This window comes from Heterocephalus glaber, unplaced genomic scaffold (assembly GCF_053883595.1).
Source record: "Heterocephalus glaber isolate CG9 unplaced genomic scaffold, H.glaber_assembly_v1.0 deba00000281, whole genome shotgun sequence".
In the NCBI taxonomy this organism is placed as follows: Eukaryota; Metazoa; Chordata; class Mammalia; order Rodentia; family Bathyergidae; genus Heterocephalus; species Heterocephalus glaber.
Window position 1 is genome coordinate 19,442,066 of NW_028258139.1, and position 22,201 is coordinate 19,464,266.

The following is a 22,201-nucleotide window of genomic DNA, read 5'->3' on the forward strand; positions in this document are numbered from 1 at the left end:
ATTCTTCCATTTCCATAATATTTTAAATGTCAAAATTAGAAACGGAGGGCAGATGAATGATCACTGTCCTGTTCATAGAGACATGGAATTTCAGTTGTGTCTCTCACTTCTTCCAGGAATGTGCCTTAAGAACTCAAAGGAACTTGAGAAATAGAGTTAAGCCTAAAAAGGAGGGTTGAACAGTGTACTTGGTGATCAGCTGACACTGTTTCCAAAAAGGGAAGCTTCCCCGACATAAATAGAAAACCATATCGACCTATAAACAGACGTTAAAGTAAGAAGGAACAAAATCTTTGGTATCACCGGAAATCCCATGGAAGGTACAGCTCCACCTTGACAGAGGGAGGGACAAGTAAACATTCTCTGTTGCAGATATTAGTTGCCAGAAAGTCATTTCTTCTAGCTCCATATAATAAATAAGTAGAAAAACTGCACTCTCATTAATTATCTAGGGATAATTTGGCCAGCATTTTTCCTTAAGGCCTTCTCAAACCACCCGTGGTATACAGACATGCATGGAACTGGGGTTCTCAGCACGGGCAGTCACACACCCCAGGTGACATCTGACATTGTCAGGAGACATTCTTTTGGCTGTCGTGAGGGAGAGGGATGCTACTGATACCTCACAGGTGGAGACCAGCAATGCTGGTGATTGTTCTATAGTGAACAGGGAAGGCTGCACAGTAGAAAATGTCCTGGTCCAAATATCAAAAGAAGCAGGACTAAGAAGCAGAATACAGTAAACAGCAATTGATTTGTAAGTGCCCAGCATCACTTGTTCACATAGGAATTCACATTGTGAGCCACCCCCATGGGCCAAGCACTGCTTCGTGTTCAGTGATGCAGAGGTAACAAGACACACAGAGTTCTTTCTCTCAAATATTCTGGCTATTATAAATGTGGTCCTGATAACCTCCCTGAACAGTATGTTTCTTACATGTGAAGTAAGAGTTAAAACAGCTTACAGGGCAGTTATGGAGTTTAAATGAGACAACGTATGTGTAACAGGATGTTAAAATGGTACTCTTCATGCTTCTTGGGGTAAGAGTTCAACAGATGTTACATTCAAGAGTGGGTCAGAGGCTAAATATCATGGAAAAATAACTGGTTATGTGAATGTTACAAAAATAAGGAGGAAGGGATGGACAGAGTGTGATCCAGAAGGATCCTGCAGGGGACAATTTTGAGAAGGTCCTCAGGGCTGCTAAGAGTGTAGAGGCTATCACAGTACAGTTAGGTTTGGCGCATGACCCGACAGCTGAGGCAGAAACACAAGAATGCATGCTGGCCTTGGGTTGCAGGATGGAGAGTTACATCATTTTGTCTCTGGGTCCACCAGGCCTGTTTAGGGCTTCCAGGTCAGGGGATGGAGGATGGGAGCTTGAGGTCATTTCTAAAGAGTCCTAACTTGAGGATGTCAAAGCTCAACAGCAACAAGCTTTTGAGTTTTTTCTTCAAATTATCTCTAGATAATTAATGAGATTGCAGTTTTTCTACTTATTTATTATATGGAGCTAGAGGAAATGACTTTCTGGCAGAGTTCATTAGGGCAGAGTCCTGCAAGGATTGGAGGGGACAACAAGAAAAGACCACTCCATGGGAATACAGTGGAAAATCTCAACAAGGAGCCTCAGGAAGATGCACCAAAGTACCCACAGTGAAGGGGGCAGTCTCCTGTAAAGATCTTAAAACAACAACAGATGAGAACTTTCTTCTTTTCCTTACCTCAGCTCCCTGCTCCCTATTTTGTGGGGTCAGAAAATTATATTATCAGTTTCAAGTAAGAAATGACAGGTAGAAGAAAGAAGAGGATTATAACAACCTTTTGCATTTTAAATGGGCAGTTGAAAGTCGATGCCAGCTTGTGGAGACTCAAAAATTTAAACCTTAATCAAGTTCAGGAAATTAGTCAGGCTGGGCTAGGCTACTCAAGCTAACAGATAAATCTCAGAATGCCTGTCAATTCACACCACCATTCTTTATTTCTTATATAACATGTCTAGAGTGTGACAGTGAGTATGTTTGTGCATGTGTCAGGGCGTGAGGGTGGGCAGGAATTTGTTTCACTCGATTATGCTTTTTTTCCATTGGCTAGATTTCAATGAGTTGGCAGCAAACCTAATTAGAGGGAAGTTGGGAAATGTCACCTTCTTGTTTGTCTGGAAAGGAGAGAACTAGCTCTGAATGAGCAGTAGTATGATTCAGCTTTCCAAGTTCTACCTCACAGGGCTGGATTTCTTCAATAGCTGTTTTCAGGCTGTGTTTGCAACTTGCTGTCATTTCAGTAGAACCAAGCGAGTCAAGGAGACAGTTTTTATCCAGGGAAAAAGAAAAATTGCCGGTACTAGCAGGTTTAAAATGGATATGAGAAGCAAAATTAAGGTGCTTTTTAATGGACCCCATAAATCCAAGTTCAAGTTTCCTGTAATATAAGCAAAGCACTTAGCACCTAACACATCTAGTAGGTGGCACCATAGACGGCTCCCCATCTTTCTCTTGTCCAGGAGTAAATCAAGTTTCAATATCAGCCTAATCAAAAATGTGAAGAAAATCATATGTAATGCTATTTCATTTTTGTAACAACATCTGCCATTTCCTTAGTACCCACTTGATGCCCCATGCTTCACGAACATCTCATTTCATTGTTTCTTCATAGCAATTAATGGGCAGCTCTGTGTTTCCACATTTGAGTTAATGTGGCTCTGCAGACTGCAGGGGTCATACAGAGTCAAAATTTCCTTAGTCAAAAGTGCTACTCACATCCTGGGTGAGCAAAAGGACTAGTTAGAAATACAGAGTATTTTCTACACAATTCAGAGGATCAAGTGTTTGTGTATGTTTAGTGTTTTGTGCTTCGTTTTGCTCTGGTAGGAGATGTTTCTAAAAAATTATGTGGTTTTCAGGGGAGGAGACCATCTTTCTGTCACTGAAAGGAAAGCAAAATGAGCAACAGGTATAGGACACTGATGAAAACACAGGAATAGATATTCCCTGAGTATACACTGACTCTAAACTTTTTCAAGTGATGAAATAAGTTTGTTGGTATTTTAAGATTAAAAGAGTAAGAGCTTCTACTGAGATGATCATGAGATTTTTGTCCTTGGCTCTGTTTATATGATGTATTACATTTACTTATTTGTGTGTGTTGATCCATCCCTGTATCCTGGGATGAATCCCACTTGGTCAGAGTGTATGACCTTCTTGATGATTTGCTGCATTCTGTTTGCCAGTATCTTATTGAGGATTTTTGCATTTATGTGCATTAGGGAGATTGGCCTGTTGTTCTCTTTTTCGGTTGGGCCCTTCTCTGGTTTGGGGACCAGGGTAATACTTGCTTCCCAGAATGACTTTGGGAGTCTTACTTCCCTTTCAATTTAATTAAAGAATTTGAGAAGTAGTAGCATAAGATCTTCTCTAAATTTCTTGTAGAATTCAGCCGGGAGTCCATCGGGACCTGGGCTTGTCTTTGTTGTTGGTAGGTTTTTAATTATATCTTCCATTGCATTGACTGGTATTGGCTTGTTTAGAAGTTGTATATCTTCTTGATTCAGCTTAGGTAGTTGATATGTACCTAGGAGTTTGTTCTTCTGTGTTTTCCATCTTATTAGAATAAAGGTTCTCCAAGGAGGCATTGATGGATCCTCTGGATCTTTTCAGGACCCACTGTGACTTCACCCTTTTCATTCCTAGTTGAATAGATTTGAGTCTTTTCTTTCCTTTTTTAAATTTTTTATTTTTCAGTACCTGGGATGAAACTTGGGATCTTGCCCTTGTGAGGCAGGTGGCAACACTACTGAGCTAAATTTCTGGCCAAATTCTTTTCTTTTCTTGATAAGGTCAGCTAAGGGTTTATCCATTTTATTTAATCTTTCAAAGAATCAACTTTTTAGTTCATTGATTCTTTGTATTGTCTATTTAGTGTCAATTGCATTAATTTCTGCTCTGATCTTAATAACTTCCTCCCACATATGAGCTTTGGGCTTGATTAGTTTTTCTTGTTTCAGAAGTTTAAGGTTCAACATTAGGTTGTGTCTTTTTTATTTTTATTTTTTTTTTGAGCTTGCTCTGTTTTCCTGTTGTTTTCTTCTATGAATATCTCTTGTAGAACTGCTTTCATTGCATCCCATAAGTTCTGGTATTTTGTATGAGTACTATTATTTCACTGTAGAAACTGTCTAATTTCTTCTTTAATTCCATCTGTGATTCATTGGTTGTTCAGGAGGGTGTTATTTAATTTCCATGTGTTTATGTATTTTTGTGGGGGGTTTTGCCATTAATTTCCAATTTCATTGCACTGTAGTCTGATAATATACACGGCATAATTTCAATTCCTTTTTCACTGAAGCATGTTCAATGAGATAGTCTGTGGTCCATTTTGGGAAAAAGGTTGCCAGCTATTCCTCAGACAATAGATTAATATCTAGGATATATAAATAACTGAAAAAATGCAAATGCCCAAATTTAAATACCCAATCCAAAAATGGGCATCTGAGATGAATACACACTTCTCAGATGAAGAAGTACAAACAGCAAATAAATATATGAAAAAATGTTCAACATCACTGGTGATTCTAGAGTTACAAATTAAAACAATGCTGAGATTTCATCTCACTTCAGAAAGAATGGCTACTATCAAGAAATTAACCAATAACAAATGCTGGCAGGGATATGGGAAAAAAAGAACCCTCTCCACTGTTGCTGGAAGTGTAGACTGGTGAAACTACTGTGGAAATCAGTGTGGAGATTCCTAAAAACTGTAGTACTAGAAGTTCCATCTGACCCAGGTATTCCTCCTCTTGGTATCTTCCTGAAAAAATTAAAAGCATCATACTGAAGTGATATATGCACACTCATGTTTATAGCAGCACAGTTTGTAATAGCTAAATCTTGGATACAGGCCAAATGAATGGATAAAGAAGGTGTGTTTTTTTAATACAATGGAGTATTACTCAACCATAAAGATGGATAAACTGGAGATATTTCTAGGTAAATGGATGTACCTTGAGACTATACTCTCAAGTAAACTAAGTCAGACACACATGTACAAATATCACATTGTTACTCTGATGTGAGAAACTGAAAGTGTAAATAAGGACCAAAATGTATATTAGATAATGTGAAATATGAGGAAAATTTTCAAATCCAAAGAGGCACTAGCAAGGGAGTAGAGGGAAATGAAGGAAGGGAAAAGGAAAAACAACAAGAAAAGAGAGATAAAATGGAAAGAAAGCTTTTGTAAATAAGGAGGAGGAAAAGGTTGAAAGGAGAAAAAAAAAATCAAGATATACCATGTAAAGTACAAATTCCATATGATGACTGTGATCATCATGTATATCTAAATTGTGCCAATAAACCTAATTAATATAAAAAAGAAGAGCTCCTTGATTTCTATGGCTGAGACTCTCTGGGTAGTGAACAGTCCAGATGAGTTCAGCAGACACATAGAGGCATATGTTTGAACCCCTATCTAGAGCTGGGATTCTGGGAGTGAATAGAGGCTTTGGATAAAGGCATGGCAGACAGGGGAGAATAATGTTGAAAGTCAGTTATTTTCTTAATCTCCACATCATTGGAACAACAAAATACCCTCCCAAGGGGCACTCACAGCATCAGCCCAGTCATGGAGAACCAGATCCTTCCAGCAATAACGACAGCAACATGCTGATTGATACATGTACCCTCCCCACTCATCCAGAGAAGCCCACCTGACCCAAAATATACCCTTACCGACTGCCCCCCAGAATTAATACTTGCCAAGCATTTACCACACGCCAAACACAGCTTTCACGGTGCTGCCTCAGCCACTCCCCAGCAGTAGGACTTTGGTAAGTATCTCTTAGGGTTTCAGAGTTACAGCTGCCATTGTCGACACCATCATTATAGACAGTACAGTAACTGAGCTTCTGCCATGGGCTAGGGAATCCCTAAGCACCACCACTTCATCTAACTTCTCACCAACTTTTTGATATGGATATTATTATTATTGCCTTTACATATAACAAAAATTAGGGCTCCAAAAGATTGATCAGGCCTTTCCAAGGGCAGGGAGCTGTTCTTGAGTAGAACTACAGATCAAACTCTCTTCTCCAGGCCACCAGATCATGGCTATTCTCCCCATCCTGCCCTATACACATGTAGAGGTTACACTGTACCCAATTTTAACCCTCTCAGAATAGATTTGTCTTCCTACCTGAGTGAGCCAACTTTCTAATAACACTGAGATGCCTGTTTTCAGGAGATGAGTAAGAACTTCTGATACTTTCAAGAGAATTCATGAACGAAGATTTAAATTCAGGTCAAGGAAAACGTTTAGTGTAAGAAAGCCCAAAGTGAAGCTCAACTATAATGATCATTTGTGAACCACTTGCTTCAAATCTTTTCTAAAACAAGGCACACTATAAATAAATACATGGAACAGTAGCCAACATAAAAATAATACAAACCAAAAAAATAAATAAATAAAAATAAATAATACAAACCACTAAGAATAGTGCAAGCTGTTTATTCTAAACTAATGTCTTTTGGGATACTAGCTCAATAAAATGATCCATTTAAAACAAGGAAGAAGAAAAGGATTATCTGCTCATGTTGTTTAGTAAATGATTAGAACTTACATATTGATACTAACATTACAGTGATTCTGAGTAGTCTGGTAATACTATAGTTACCTTGACTCACCCAGCATTTTTCAAACTCAGTCATAGAACCATCTTTTCAGTATGATGAAATCCCTTGATAAAATATACTATGTTGTTTACATTTTAAATGTACTCATAGATGATGTTAATAAAAAGCTCCTTCTGTTTTCTTTCTTCTGTTCAAACCTCTTCATGTAAGACCTCCTAGACCTGCCACATCTGGCCTCACATCCCTGCTAATTTCTCTAATAAAGGTAGCAAATATTCAAAATCTATTTATATGTTTTCTCCTAGGTCATTTCCATTACTTTTTTCCTCCTGTGCTTCACTTTGACCACTCTGACTTCACTCTCTAGTTGGGTTGATTTCCTTGACATGGCCCTTGGGATTATGTGGTTGGGATTTTCCCTCTAAGTTAAGCTAGTTATTCTTCAAGGACTTTTCCAAGGACTCTGACCTATGAGCTTCCCATTTTGGTTTATATTCCTTCTGATAATTCAGTACATCTTTACTGAGAACATGCCCTGAGCCCAGAGAACCATAAGACAGATATACTTTCACAGGTTTAAGTTTCTTTTTCTTTTTCTTTCTCTTTTTTTTTTTTTTTTTTGGTACCGGAGATCGAACTCAGGTCCTTGCACTTGCACAGCAGGCGGTGAAACCACTGAGCTAAATCCCCGGCCCAACAGGTTTAAGTTTCTAAGTTATATCTAGACCAACAGGTTCTTACAAGGCAATGTGGTAAGCATCATGGGAGAGGAATTGCTTCCTGATAATAAAGACCATCTTACCTAGACTTGAAAGGTGAGAGAAAAAATTCAAGTAGGAAATGGCATATTCCCTTAATCCATGAAGGGAATAAACCATGAAGGTGGGTAGGAGTATTTAAGTGAAACAATGTTAATGTAGAAGTGGGGTATAAGTGATCAAAAAGACCGAAGTATGTGGGGCAAAGTTTGGTACTGAGAGCATGATCTTGGAGAAGCTGAAATAAGTTTCTACAAATTAATTCTTAATTTCTACAAATTGAGTAGCTCAAGGAGCTGAGCAGTGCGGGATCGGGATTCAAAAGAACGAGTAGGAAAGGTATGGCTGGCTGGTTGGCTAGTCCAGCCTGCTAGGTCAGAGCTCCTCTGAGAGTGAGTGGGACGCTTTCCTGAGCTCTCTTCAGCCAAAGGCATCAGTGAGCATTTCCCTCCAGCCTTGAGCCAGAATCCTGGCCCTCTGTGACACTCCTCATCCAATCTAAGTAAACCCAAAGTGCACATTAGGAGCATCAGCACCTCCACTCAGGATGGGAATAGGAGAGATGTGGGGTTGAGGTCAGGGTTACTATGTATTCAGATGTCTAAGCTGCTTGGAGGTTGCTGTCACCTGCCGTGTACCTGATCTGATCCTGTAATTTAAGTGTTAAAAATCTCACTTATATTTGAGGATGTGGAGGATGAGAAAGATTAAGTAACCTACTCAAGCATATATGAATTATAAATTATAAAATTCAAATACTGATATACCAAAAACTATCACCTTTCTACTACGCAATCTCACTGAAATACATGATTGTTTCCTGATTAGTTTATTAATAGTAGTAGTAGAATACTATAGCATCTAAGACTGATTAAATGTCTTTTTTTGGACCAGAAATCTCGTTAAGTGGATTTTTATTCATATTCACATTGAAACCTAAAATGAGCCTATGAGATAAATATCATTATGTTAATTTACTGAAAATAAACTTATACAATGCAAAGAAGTTAATTTGCTGGGGGAAGAAATTCTTATATAAGGAAACAATACCAGAATTGGAGTTCTTCAAACAGCAAATCACGTATATTTCCATAACAAAACTGCCTCTAGTTTGAATAAAGACATGAATAAATGTTTCAATGATAACAGCAGTTCATTTGCACTTGTTTGAAAAGAAATGTATTTAACATTCTTATTGAATCAAAATACCTTCTTATTATTTTTGGTATTTTTTCAAAAAATTTTGATCAATTTTTAAAATTTTTCCATATAAGATCTTTAGGGTCATTGCCTAACCATTTACAAGTGTCCATTCCATACCATAGGCTCAATCCCATACCATGCTACATCCACATGGGTTTATTTTATTTCATTTCAAGGTAGATAATGAGTAACTCATTTATTCTAGACACTTTTGTTGATGACATACTAGTTGCCATAAAACCTGAAAAGTAAGATCAATTTTATGAGCAATTAAATGGGGTCTATCCAGAGGTAATTAATTTTATGATGGAGGTTGAACAAGGTGATAGGAGAGCCTGTTTTAGATGCATTGATGATAGAGAGGAATAATGGCTCATCAGCTATGAAATGGTTTCAAATTACCACCCTTTCAGGTCATTATTTATATTTTGAGTCTGATGCTCCATTTGCATCATGGTAAGAGAGCACACTGCTATTCAAAGTGTTTTAGGGGAGCAATTTACCCCTGCTGTTATGACTTATATGGAAACCTGGGTATTAGGACCCTGGACTTCGAATTACAAGGGGACAGGTGACCTGAGATCTACAGTAGAAGAACAATGAGAACATTTTATATTGAAGGAGTTGGCACTTCTTGACCTCCAGAGAAACTGGTAGCAAACAGATGAGAATCAGGTGTTTGAAGGTTATGACCCTGGTAGAATTATTTAACCAATTTTAATCATTTATCAAAAATTCATTTAGAATATTCTGCATGTCAAGTACTATGCTAAACAGTGGAGCTAAAAAGTAAAATTAAGCATACTTATTGGGAAGTTGTGAGTCTGTGATGAGGCTAATACTCTCTCTTGAGATGAATCAAAATTGTGAACTGCATGCACTGCACACATGTACCAAAAATATAAAATTTTTTTAAAAACTAATATTATTTTTGAATGGGCTTGGCCATTTAAAATCCATTGGCTGCCAAAAAAAAAGAAAGAAAAGAAAAATGCAACCTCCTTCCAGCTTGAAGATAATCTCTATGCATTTGCTGGAGAATGGCATCCCTCCCACAAAGAGAGACAGATGTAATTGTGATACCAAGGACAGGACGGTACGGGAAAAAGTGGACATCTTACTTTCCACAGTTTATCAATACAGTAACAATGCTTCACATCTTCATGAAGCATCACACTCCCCTAAGTGTGCTGAGCACCCACTCTGCTTGTCCCTCACAATGGGACCTGGCATGGGTAAGGCACAGACTTTGGACTCAAACTGATTCATACAAACAGTAGTTGTCCTGCTACTAACTGAGATCCGAGGCAAGAAATTTCACCTTGATGAAGCTCTCCTTTCAAGCCACTCCTAAGAGAAACCCAACCCACACTGCTAAGAAGGAAACAAAGACATGGCACACTTTCCCCACCACTGTGTTATGTTTCTTTGTTATTTGCATCTCCACAGAGCCTCCCTGAATGGAGATGTCTTAGTTACTTTTCTCATTGCTGAGACAAAATAACTGGCACCCAAAGTTAAAGGAGGAAAAGTTTATTTGGTTACAATTCATAGAGGTTTCAGTCTGTAGTTGGCTGGCTCCATGGCAGAGTGGCACATGGCAGAGAGACATCACAAAGAAACAGTTTATTGCAGGCAGAAGAGAGCAAAAGCAAACAAGGAATGGTCCCAGCTCTTTATACCCTTCATGTATTATCCGGTCTACTTGATCCTAGCATTGCACCATGAATCAATTTTAGCAACACACACTCTGATCCACCCTCCTCTGAAAAAGCCCCACCTATGACCACATAAGGTCTTAGGGGGACACCTAAACACAAACCATAACAGAAAGCCTCTAATATTTCATCATTGATAGTATCCCTGTTGCTTGAACTTCCACGAGGAAGAAGGATTCTCTCTCTTATTGGTTTAGAGACATTTTGGAGCTCACTCTGTTTAGACAGATCCCATGTGCTACATCAAACCAACTACTCTGATTAGCCCACACTCACCCCTGGAAAGAAAGAGTGAGATGAACTCCCCAAGAATCCTATCACAACCACAGGTTATGATGAACAAACACATAGGATCTGCCATTCTTTGAGCTAGCCAATGTGGGTGTGGAAGCCATATGAGAAACAGATCATGCTGCACATACATACATACATATGGCTAGACAAATAGAATTGTCTGATGCTACAATAAAACAAAAGGGCTTTGATTCTCTAGATTGTACCCAGTTAGACCTGGAAACATATACCCATGACCTAAGTTTGATAATGTAGGTTTCTGGTTTTAGGATCTAACACAATGACTAATAATAATTTTGCTTATAGCAATTGTCTGTGCTACAATTGGTTAATATCTGTACACACATCCCTGCAGTCTTAAATCCAAGGGTACACCCATTTTATTTGTGCCAAATATTTCAAAAATCTATTCTATACTGAAGAAGCAGGAGAAATTTATTTTAGCCCATGTCCCAGTAGTAATCATTGTTATTTAATCACAGTATTTTTTTCATCTCCTGATGATAATCCACAACACAGCAAACTCCTACATTTTGGAATTTTCCCTTGCACCACCAAACAGAAGCCCAAATCTTATAGTAATATCCTTATAACATCCTCTTTCCCACTGGCTTACCGTGGTGTGTAGTATCTCCAAGTCATAAATATTGTTGGACTGATTGTATTGCTTGGGGTCTTTAGCTGGTAGACTGATTTTCTTTATTGGGTATCCAGTCAATGTTAGTTGACAGTGATGATTTAGGAAGACATTGATGCATTCTGTCAATGGTAGCCACACTTCTAGCTCTGAATTCCACTCTCCTAAGCATACATATTTACTAATACCCATGTTACCAGCATCCTTGGTATCTCTAGGATAAATGTAATATCTTTATAAAATGGATATTCATGGAAACACTTATGTGAATAGAATCTAATTTTGGGAGACAGTCTGTGTGGTCTCCTCAAATGAGAACAAAATAGCTTAGAAAAGCCATATTTTGTGAAAAGAATCCTTTAGCTGAGGGCAGAGGGAAATTCTGCCATCTCTTCTCTCTTCAGCCCCTGTGACAGCCAGGCTCTGAGGAGAGAGAGTCAGAATGGCATCTACCATATGAGAGGGAGCCCGGGAATGACAAGGAAAGTCTATCCCACATGCTCTACAAAGCACATCCCACCTGAACATCAAATGGTTGAGTTGTCTGTGACTTTATGTTCACCTTTTCATTAATACTGAGGCTTTAGTAAATCTTTGTTTAAATGTTTTAGCTTGATTTCAACTGTAGGAGTTATTACTCTCAGTGGCCATCCCTGATCCAGAGAATCTAAGAAGCAACTCCCCCTAAGAGCTGTATGGAGGTGAAAGAAGTAAGAAATGGGAATCTAGATAGAAATGTCTCTCGGGAATGACCACAAGGATGCTATCTTTGATTGTAAGAGAAATGGTAGTTCTTTCCGAGTATATCTTTGCTGTTCCCAAAGAGGTTGAGATTTGAGCTCAGCACATTTCTCTCCTTGAATGACTTAGTTATACTTGGAAACAAGGATTAGAGAGAGGGATATTGTCTGATGACTTCACAAGGGTCACCACCAGAAGGAACCAGTGGTTGGGGGAAAGGCAAGAGCTTAAATTAAAGCACCTCAATCTCAATCCCATTTCTATATGCCTCTCTAAACTTTGGGCAATGAAAATCACAACCCAAGTGTCCCTCACCTGGCTAAGAATGAACATGTCTCTCTGAAAGCATTTTTGTCAATTTTTTGTGCTAATAGACTTGCATATCACACATAAGTAACAAGTCATTGCAAAATTATGATCTGTAAGACCAGAAATGTATAATGCAGTTGAGCAAAGAAAATACAAAGACCTCTTTGCTACTTTCTGGAGAAGATTCTGGTATTTACAGGGCATTTGAAATATTTAGATGTTTTAGAACTATAGGTGAGCATTCATCAAGGTCAGCATTGCTTTTCTTTTCACAAAATTAAGGAAATCAAGCCAGAGAATTTCACTGGGAGACAGCTTCTTTGACAGGGTATTAAAATCAGTAGTTCTGTTGTTGCCATTCTACTGAAATAATTTTACATCTTTTATTTACACCAATAGATGTGTCCAGTCAAAGAGAGCTCAGGGAATACAAGAGTGGATTTTGAAAGTCATTCCAAATAGGGCTGAATCTATGCTATTCAAGAGGCTGTTATTGTATGCTTGCCCGTGCTGCCTCCTGAGTGTGAACCTGCAGGGGACATGGGTGAAGTGTCAGCCATGGTACCTGCACTGAAGGCACAGCCACCTGGTAAACCCTGTGGTTATTCTTCCTCAACCTTTCTAGCCTTTTCACTTTGTTCACCTATTACGCCCCAAGGTGCAGGAGTTTTCATTCATTGTGTCTTCTCTTTTGCTATGTTAGGCAACTTTTTGGTATTGTGATGAAATACCCAAGAAAATTGTTAGAGAAGGAAAGACTTATTTTATCTCCTAGCTTCAGAAGTTTCAGTCCATGGTTAGCTAGTTCCATTGCTTTTAGGCTGGTGGGAAGGCAGGTAGAATGATGTGGCAGAGGAAAGCTTCTCACCTCCTGGCAACCAGGAAACAAGAAGAGTGTGAAAGAGCTAGAGAGGAAAGGCCCGAGGACAAGACATGGTTCCCAATGTCATGGCTCCTTGATCCACTCTCTTCAATTAGGCACCACTTCCTTTTTCCATCACTTCTCAAAAGTATCATCAAATTAGAGCCCTCATGATCTAGTCCTAAACTCAAAGACTGTCCTCTAAACATACAGCTTTTGGGGGAAAACCTTACATCAAAACCATTACACTTGCTCAACTCAAACATTATTGACAAATCCTTCTGCTAACACCATAGGTTCACCTGCCATCCTATTTCTCCTGGAAAACAACCACAGGGCACCAGCCTGCACCACTCCTGAGAGCCTGTGGTCCTCAATCTCTTCACACAGCAGCCACACTCAGCTCACACTAGGTAAGCAATGGCCTGAGGGCAGAGGAGCAGGCCCTTTTCTGCAGGTAAATGTCCACTTCTCTCTCACTGTACCTCAGATAGTGTCTGATACATGATTAGAAATTGGTAACATACAAAAAAGGTAAGATGCCATGTCTCATGTTAAAGAGAGAAATTGGTCAATGGAAGCAAGTCTGATGTTGGCCTTGAAATTGGAATTATCATATAGTTACTTTAAAATAGGTATGTAAAGTAAAATGTCAAAAGTCACCATCTGCAAGCAGACTGGGAATTTCAGCGAAGAGAAGAAACTCATAAAAAAGTAATAAATGAACTGCTAGGAAAGAAAAATATGATGTAATCTCATGAGCTTGACAGCCTCTGGATATGCCAACAAAAAGGGTCACAGAGCCCAAAGGCACATCAGTAGAGGTCAATCACTCTAAAGTAAAAGGAGAGAGAAAAGATAAAAACAAGTTCAATATCCACCACAGTGGGACAAGTTGAACAATATATCATCTGTTTTCAGGATACCAGAAGCAAAGGACATATTCAGGGAGTTTCCAATATTCACCCTAAATTTGAAAGGCATCAACTTGCAGAATTAAGGTCAGCAAATTACAAGTGAGACTGATACAAAAGGAACCTCATGTATGTATATTGTAGTAATACCAAATCATTATCAAAGAGCAAAGAAATAAAAAATCCATCTAGGATTGTTTATATACCAAATTATTCCTCAGAAAGGAAGGCAAAATGAGGACATTGTCAGCTGGATAAAAGATGACGACATTTTCTACAAGAATACTAAAATAGTTATTTTGCATGACACAAAATGGTGTTGCGTGAAAGCCAGATCAGAAAAAAAAGAATAAAAACATCTAAAGGGCCAATACACACATGGACATACACACACGCACACTCACATACACAAATACACACTTCTAGAAATCCCTTAAAGATTGTTTAAAGTTGGTATAAAAACAGTGTACCATGAGTCCACAGCATTTGTAGGAACATATTATTTGAAAATAAGGGCTTTGATGCTAGGAAGGGAGCTAGCCTCAGAGCAGGATGGCTGGGGGCCCAGAGCCTCAGCTGGAGGAGACTCATTCTCAGGGTCACAGCTCTCTCATCTCAGCCTCATCTTGACTCTGGGTGGGAGAGACAACATGAAACTGTAATATACAGGAATTCAGCAGTTTTCATGAGGTAGTACAGTGTTATTTGAACAAAAGCTATGACCATTTAAACATGTATGTTATAATATTTAAAGCATCAATTAAGAAATATAAGATATAAAACTAGTGAATCAGTGAGGTAAATAAGAATACAAATAAACAAATAAAAATACAAGCAAGGAAAGGAGAATAAAGAAAAAGAAATATAAATATGATAAATATGAAACAAAGAATGATTATGACAGAATTAATGCCAGACCTATCAACATTTATGTTTAAAAATGAAAATATTAAAGCATTACAATGAAAAGGCAAAAGTTGTAAGATTGAATACAAACCAAAGCATGGTTATGAGCCAGAAAACAATTTCTGGGCAAAAAAAAAAGGGTTTTTCGTGCGCCTAGCTGAACTAACTGGCAAAGAGCCACCCCCAGGTTATACCCCCTCCCACAGCAAACACGTGTCCTCCTTCATTGTCTTTTGTTCTCAGGAAGTGTCTGTACCAGTGTACTTTTCTCTTTTTTTCATTAAGTTTATTGGTACATTTTAGGTATACGATACATTTATATTCATCATTGGGATCTTGTACCTGTGCACGATATATCTTGGTGCTTATTTTTTCCCCATTCCCCTGCCTTCCCTTTACCCCCTCCCAGTGTACTTTTCTATCAAATTATGTAAACGAAACGCAACTTCCTCAACCAATGAACTGATGATAAATGCCTTGAAGTGATGATCTGCCTTGCTTCTGTATCCCCACCCCGCTTCCCTTAACCCATACAGACCCTGTTCACTGCCAGCTCCGGGCTGATTGCTTTGGGGAGAAATCCCTGATCAGTCTGCTGGCGTTATAAAGCTGTACACTTGCAACCTCCTGGTGCATTCTTGATTCTTCTTGGGCTGATCTTGCTATACCACCGAGAGCTACCATACTGTGGACTGTAAGTCTGCAGTTACAGTTACAGGTCGTCAGCAAAAACCTTGTTAAATACGAAGACAGACAGGATAATAATAAGAGGAAACAAAAAGACATATCATAAAAGTATTAAGAGTGAAAAAGATGTTATGGCTGCATTGCTATTCACAAAGTATACTTTTAAAAAAGCAATATTAAAGATGTGCTTAACAATGGCCAAAGATCACATTAATCAATAATTTGTCACTATCATAATGTGCATTAAAATAATAATTTCAAAAAGTTTCACATAGCAAGAATTGACAGCACTAAAGAGACATAGACAATGTATAAAGAGAGAGTTCAACACTACTCTTTCAATAATTGATGGGACACAATTTTTTAAAAAATTAAATCTTCTAAACTTGTAGAATTTTGCTAAATTGGTATTTAGAACGGATAGCTAGAGCTTCAATGTCTTCACTAGAAAAAATGAAAAACACAAAGTCCATCTTCTAAGATTACAAATTAGGAAATATGTATACACAAAAGAGCAAAGTAAATATAAAATATAATAAAAGGATCAATAAAATGAGTGAAAATCAATAAAATGAAAGTAGAGAAAAACTCAGCAGTCTTAAGTTGGTTATTTGAAAAGATTAATAAAATTGATAAACACCTATGGGGTGGATAAAAAGAATGGAGACAGAAGTCATAATATGCTTAAGGAACCTACCTGCAAATGGAGCAAGAAAAATCCTAAGCTTGGTTAACAGATGCACATCTTAGCATGTGACTGCAAGCCCAACATGGAAGCTGGCTGCATCAGAGATTCACTCAGAAGTGGTCTTGTAAAATAGTGATAATGAAAATTCTTCCCAACAGGTAGAGTTTTAGGAACTGCACCATGCCATCTACCTTGGAAGGGAAGTGGTTCAAGATTAGAATATATGAGGATTCATTGGCAATGATGTCGAATGATAAGAGAGGAGACAATTACAAGATTAGAGCAGAAAAAGTGTGGTAAAGACATAGGACAGATGTATGGTGGCAGACATGTGGTATTCAAATCTTCATATCTCATATTACTGAGCACCAGAAAGAAACTAAGAAGAAAATCTACTAAGTAGACAAACTAATTTGTCAGTTTGGCAGCAGCAAGTTTCAACAGTAGCCACCCAGTGACTACATGAAGGGTATCTTAATTAAATTTTTATAGTTGCAAAAATGGAAGGTATGCATTGGCCGCAGAACATGAATTTCCATTTCCAAGGCTGATTGAGCCACACATACTGGCAAATATCCAAACTGCCAGAAACAGAAGCCAACGCAAGCCCCTAGTTGGCACCATTCCTCAAAAACACTAAACACTGGATGTTAAAATCAGTTTCTTTGGTCATCCTGAAAAAGCCAGAGGTTCGTCCTCAAATTAATAGACAGGTATTGTTTTTGTGAATTGACCTTTGTAGCCTACAAGGCCTCAGGCAGTACAAATGTCCAGTTCCTCCTTGAATGTTCAATACACCAGCATGGGCTCTTTCTTGAAACTCAGATCCAGGAACTCATACTACATCAAGGATGATATGGGAGTGAGCTGATGACCAAGGGATCCAATCTGATATTGCACTCATTACCTAGAAGTTGCTACCTGATGAAGCTCTGGGGCAGCTGGCTAAAGACACACCAAGAGCATACCAGGCATATAAAGTACTCTCTTCAAGAGAGATGCCTCCTTTCCCACCACTGGACACAATACCTGACACATACAATTAACATGGGGTTAAAGGTTATGGGGGATTCAATCTGGTACCAAGGCAGAAACACCAAGTTAGGACAGTGTGATAGAACAAAGCTGCTTAGTTCATGGTGACTAGGAAGCAAATCAGAGGAACAGCACCAGAGGAAGAGCTGATGGAGCAGACATAGACTCCAAGGCCATGCCTCTATGGCCCTCCCAGACATACCCACAAGTGTGCTCCACCAATCCACTGGGTAAATCCCAAAGCCAGTCAAGTTGACAGCCCTCCCTAACCACACCAAGAGACATTGGGTGAGGTATATTGTTATGATCACTGTGGTCCATTTCCTGTGGACTGCCATGCTGTATCTTTCATACAAAGATAAATGAATTCAAGAATCGAATGATGGAAGCCAGAGTGGTCTTATTTACCATGCTCTCTAATAATTACTGGGAAAATCTGTGCTTCCCCTCTTTGCAATTCTGGATTGCTGAATTAGAAGTCCTGAATCTCAAACAAAGCATACCATCATCATAGAGGTAGCAAGAGACTCATTAAATTGAAAGTTATGCTGAGACCCCTTTTCCTAAGGATATGTAGGCAAGAAGAGGAATCATCATCTCAGCAACAGAAATTGAGCCTGGTTATCAGAAGGGGTTAGGGCTGCTGTCACACAAGGCAAGGCAGGGACAAGGATGTGTAGAAACCAGACCACTTGGGCGCTTCTTTGTATTCCTTTGACTATAAGTAGACAGACATAACCACCCTAGTCTGCAAAGGATAGAGTGCACAATGTTTAGGCCCCTAGGGATGAGGGTTAGGATCATAGTACATCATCAAGGCTAATGAGGGAGAAGTGACTAAGAGAAGAAAACAGAATTGATAGAAGAGGAAAACATTGAAGTTCTTTTGAGGTCTGAGATTGAATGGAGTGTCATAATTATTCTCAGTCCCATTAATTGCTCTCTTTAAAGTTTCTCTTCTGACAAAGGGTCCACTATACCCCCAAATTGACTAAGGAATAATGGATTAGACAGTACAAAAGGTGGCCTGCTGTGATCATGCAAATATCCTCCATCCCCAGGTCTCCTTTCAAAGAAGTATTTGATGTACAGCTTGAGAGAGAAGCATGAAGTCAACAGTATCCAAATGTCAACAACTCAGCATTTTGGAACAGACTGGATCTGATGACTGAGAAAGACAGGCACATTAGTCACTATCATTTAAGCTCAAAGTGACATGAGTTTCATGGGCTTTCATTCGCTCCAGAACTCATCAGTGGATTGCTGAAACTCTGCTAGAGTTTGAATTGCTGTTGGTATCTCCTGCTGTCAAATCTTGCTTGTTTCCCTTCCTTTTTTAAGTTTGTGTTCATATCTATGTGTCTTCTCCCATATAAACCATATTATCTTTCTATTGGTGAACTAATGAATTACACAGTGCATGACTTAATAAAATGTGTTTGTAATTATTTGGCTGTTTGGAAGGTTAGATATCTCTCAAAGGTCTTACTGCACGGAAATTAAGTTATCAGTCTGTGTTACCTTTCTTTGTGGAGACTTCTGGGGAGAATTTAAATTGTTGCCTTTTAAAGACCATCCATATTCCTTGACTGACGGCCCCTGTCCACCATTTTTAAGACAGCTAAGACAGCATCCCTCGGATTGTTCTTCACTAGTCATACAAACCTCTCGTTCTGAACTGAGAAAAAAAGGTCTTCGATTTTAAGCATAAGACTTGGAACTCATCAAGATAATCTAGGATAATCTCTCATCTCAATATCCTTAATCATATCTGCAGTACTCACAGAATCCAAAGTCTAAGACAAGGACATCTTTGGAGGCCACTATTCTGCTGGCCACAGAACCAAACCATGTACATCTCCTGATAGTTTCAGCCTTCAAGTTTCTCATCTTTAAAATTACATAGGAAATAAATTTGTTACTAAAGCATCTCTTCAATCTAATCAATTAAGGACACAAGCACTTTTGTGCCTCCCAAAATTATATGATAGGTTTTATTTGCTGGTGTGTATGTACTTTTCCTGAGGTTGAGAAGACACCAGTGAAATTTCTGTCCAGATTGTACAATGTTTTTACAACTACTGTGCTCAGTTGATTTTCACCTTTGGTAAAAAAAATTTAAATAATATAATGCGTCTCAACATTTAAAGGACATCAAATCATCTTCTCATGATAGATCAGTCGAAGGGATTCCATAAATGTGGATAAAGACTGGCATTTATCCAGCTGCAATTATATTTTTACAGGCCATATTTATTGGCTGCTCATAGGAACCCCAATAGTGACTGTGCTTAGCAATTCACATAGATTGGTTAACCTTCATCATTTATGCAACCCTGTGAGATAGTCACTTTAATTATTTAAAATTCATAGATAAAGAAAATTAGATTTTTAAAGGTTAAGCAATTTTCCTCAGGTTATATAATGAGGACTTACACAGGAAGTCTGATCCAACATCTCACACTTGGCACAATACTACTCTGTGAAATTTGTTTGATCCCAATGCCTACTGGAATTGTGATAAAATAAACACATGGACATATTTATTTCCTGGTTTAAGTCAAGACTGACTTCATCAAAGCTTTCAGAACAGGAGTCTAAATGTGTATATGTTTAAAATTAACCTAGGAAAACTAAACTTGAATCATTTTCTGGTACTGCTGTATCATTTGTTAAGATATTGAAATAATCATATCATCCAATGTAAATAGCCACCACCTCACAGCTCTGGAGTGTCCCTCCTTACCCAGCCACCCAACTGCCTTGGCCTTCTGACCTCCTTGGTGTGTACATAGTAATGGGACACTCAACCAACATAGCGTGGCACCTCAGGCCTGCTTCCATCTCTACTACTAAGCACTTTGACAAGGTTCTACTTGATCCAAAAATCACATCCTCATCTGTGAAAAATAAAGTAAGGAGATTTCTGGGCTATCATGAGCATTGACTGCCTGAGTTGATTAAGTGAAAGCACAAGATCAAATTTTAACATCGTCCACAATTGTGAAGAGCTACTGTTTTTAGTCTTAAAAATGGAAATGAAATATTCATATATGGAGATGTACAACAAACGTACTACAAAAGCTGCCCTAAATTACCAAATATCCCCTTTATGAAAAGTAAAACTCTGTGTCACCAGAATCTTTGAGTCTTTTAGTCAAATCTAGTCAAGTTATAGAGATTAAACCAATTATTACTCTATGCTCAGTGTAGGAAATCTTATAACTGTCATTTAACCTATGAGAACCTGGAACACCCAGCTTCTCCCTTTCTCAGAAATTTTCAAGTGAATAATAATGTTGAAAATATTTTTTATTAGTACATTTTTCCAGTACATTATGAATATTGTTCATTGCGAGCTGTTGGCACATGTACATGACACATCTTATTTATTTTTACATTCTCTTCTTCTCCCTGGTTCCCACTCCCTCAATCTCTTCATCCTATTCCCATTTGCCAGAGATCTATCTCCCTATTTCCTATCTCTTTGATTTTGTTGTTTGATTTATTTATTATACTTTTGAGTATTTCATGTAAGAGAAACCATATGACTTTTAAGCTTGTGTATCTGATTTATTTCACTGAACATTATGGTCTCAAGATGCATCCATTTTCCTACAAGAGACTCAAGTTTACTCTTCTTTATGGTGGAGTATTATTCCATTGTGGGTAAATGCCACATTTTGATCCATTCATCTGCTGATGGATTTAGAGGCCACTTCCACAATTTAACTATTATGAATTGTGCTTTTATTAACGTGGGTATATATGTATCCCTGAAATATGATATCTTTATCTCTTTCAGGAAGATTTCTAGAAGGGAATAGCTAGGTCAAATGGAATTTCTGTTCTAAGTTCTTAAAGGAATCTCCATAATGATTTCCATGGTGGTTCTACTAGTTTACATTCCCACCAATAATTTAGAAGTCTTCCTTTACCCCTACAGACTTGCCAGCATTTGTTATTACTTGATTTCTTGATGAACTTTTTCTGAAGTAAGACAGAATCTCAGTGTTGTTTTAATTGCATTTCTCCAGTGGCCAAAGATGTCGAACAATGTTGCAAGTATTTAATAGCCACTTGTATTTCTCCTGAGAAGTGTCTATTCATTTCAGTTACCATTTTTGACTAGGTCTTTTTGGTGGTCCAATTTTTTTAAATTTCTTTGTATATTGTAAATATTAATCCACTATCCAAGATGTGGCTGGTAAGTTTTTCCCCATTCTGTAGGTTGTCTATTCACTCTGTTGGTGTTTCCTTTGTTGTACAGAAGCTTCCTAATTTGATACAATCCCATTTGTGGACTCTTGATGAAATTTCTTGTGCAACTGAGGATCTGTTCAGAAAGTCCTTACAGATGTGATGCCTATGACTTTGAGAGTTTTACCTACCTTCTCTTCCAGCAGGTTGAATGTCTTAATATTTAGATATTTAAATTGTTTTGATTTAGTTTTGTAACACATATGCTACAAATGGAATGATAAAGAGAACAGCATGTTTCGTGTACAAGGATGACACAAACATTTGAAATGCTTTCTGAATAAATTTCTACCAACTCCCTTTGTTTCCAGTAAATATATGGTGTACATATATGTACCAGTGGTGTACATATATGTACTTCATTTTATCCCTGCGGTACCTTCCCACTCCTAACTTTGTCGAGTGTCACACCGTGGAGTAGGCAAGGACAGTAATGTGACTACCATGTTCAGATAAGGAACTAACAGATTCGATACATTCCCCCTAGTAGTCAAAACTCATGCGACCTAGGTTTTGAGGTATCACATTGCACACAGACAGATAATTCCCTTACACATATGTG

At 38.2% G+C, this 22,201-nt stretch overlaps 1 non-coding gene across 1 annotated transcript; it reads left to right on the forward strand.

Moving 5' to 3' along the window:
- The first annotated feature begins 21,822 nt into the window (after window positions 1-21,822).
- On the forward strand, window positions 21,823-21,925 carry LOC147830243 (U6 spliceosomal RNA). The gene has a single exon (XR_015441907.1). It is a non-coding gene; the product is annotated as a U6 spliceosomal RNA (small nuclear RNA).
- Window positions 21,926-22,201: the final 276 nt, after the last annotated feature.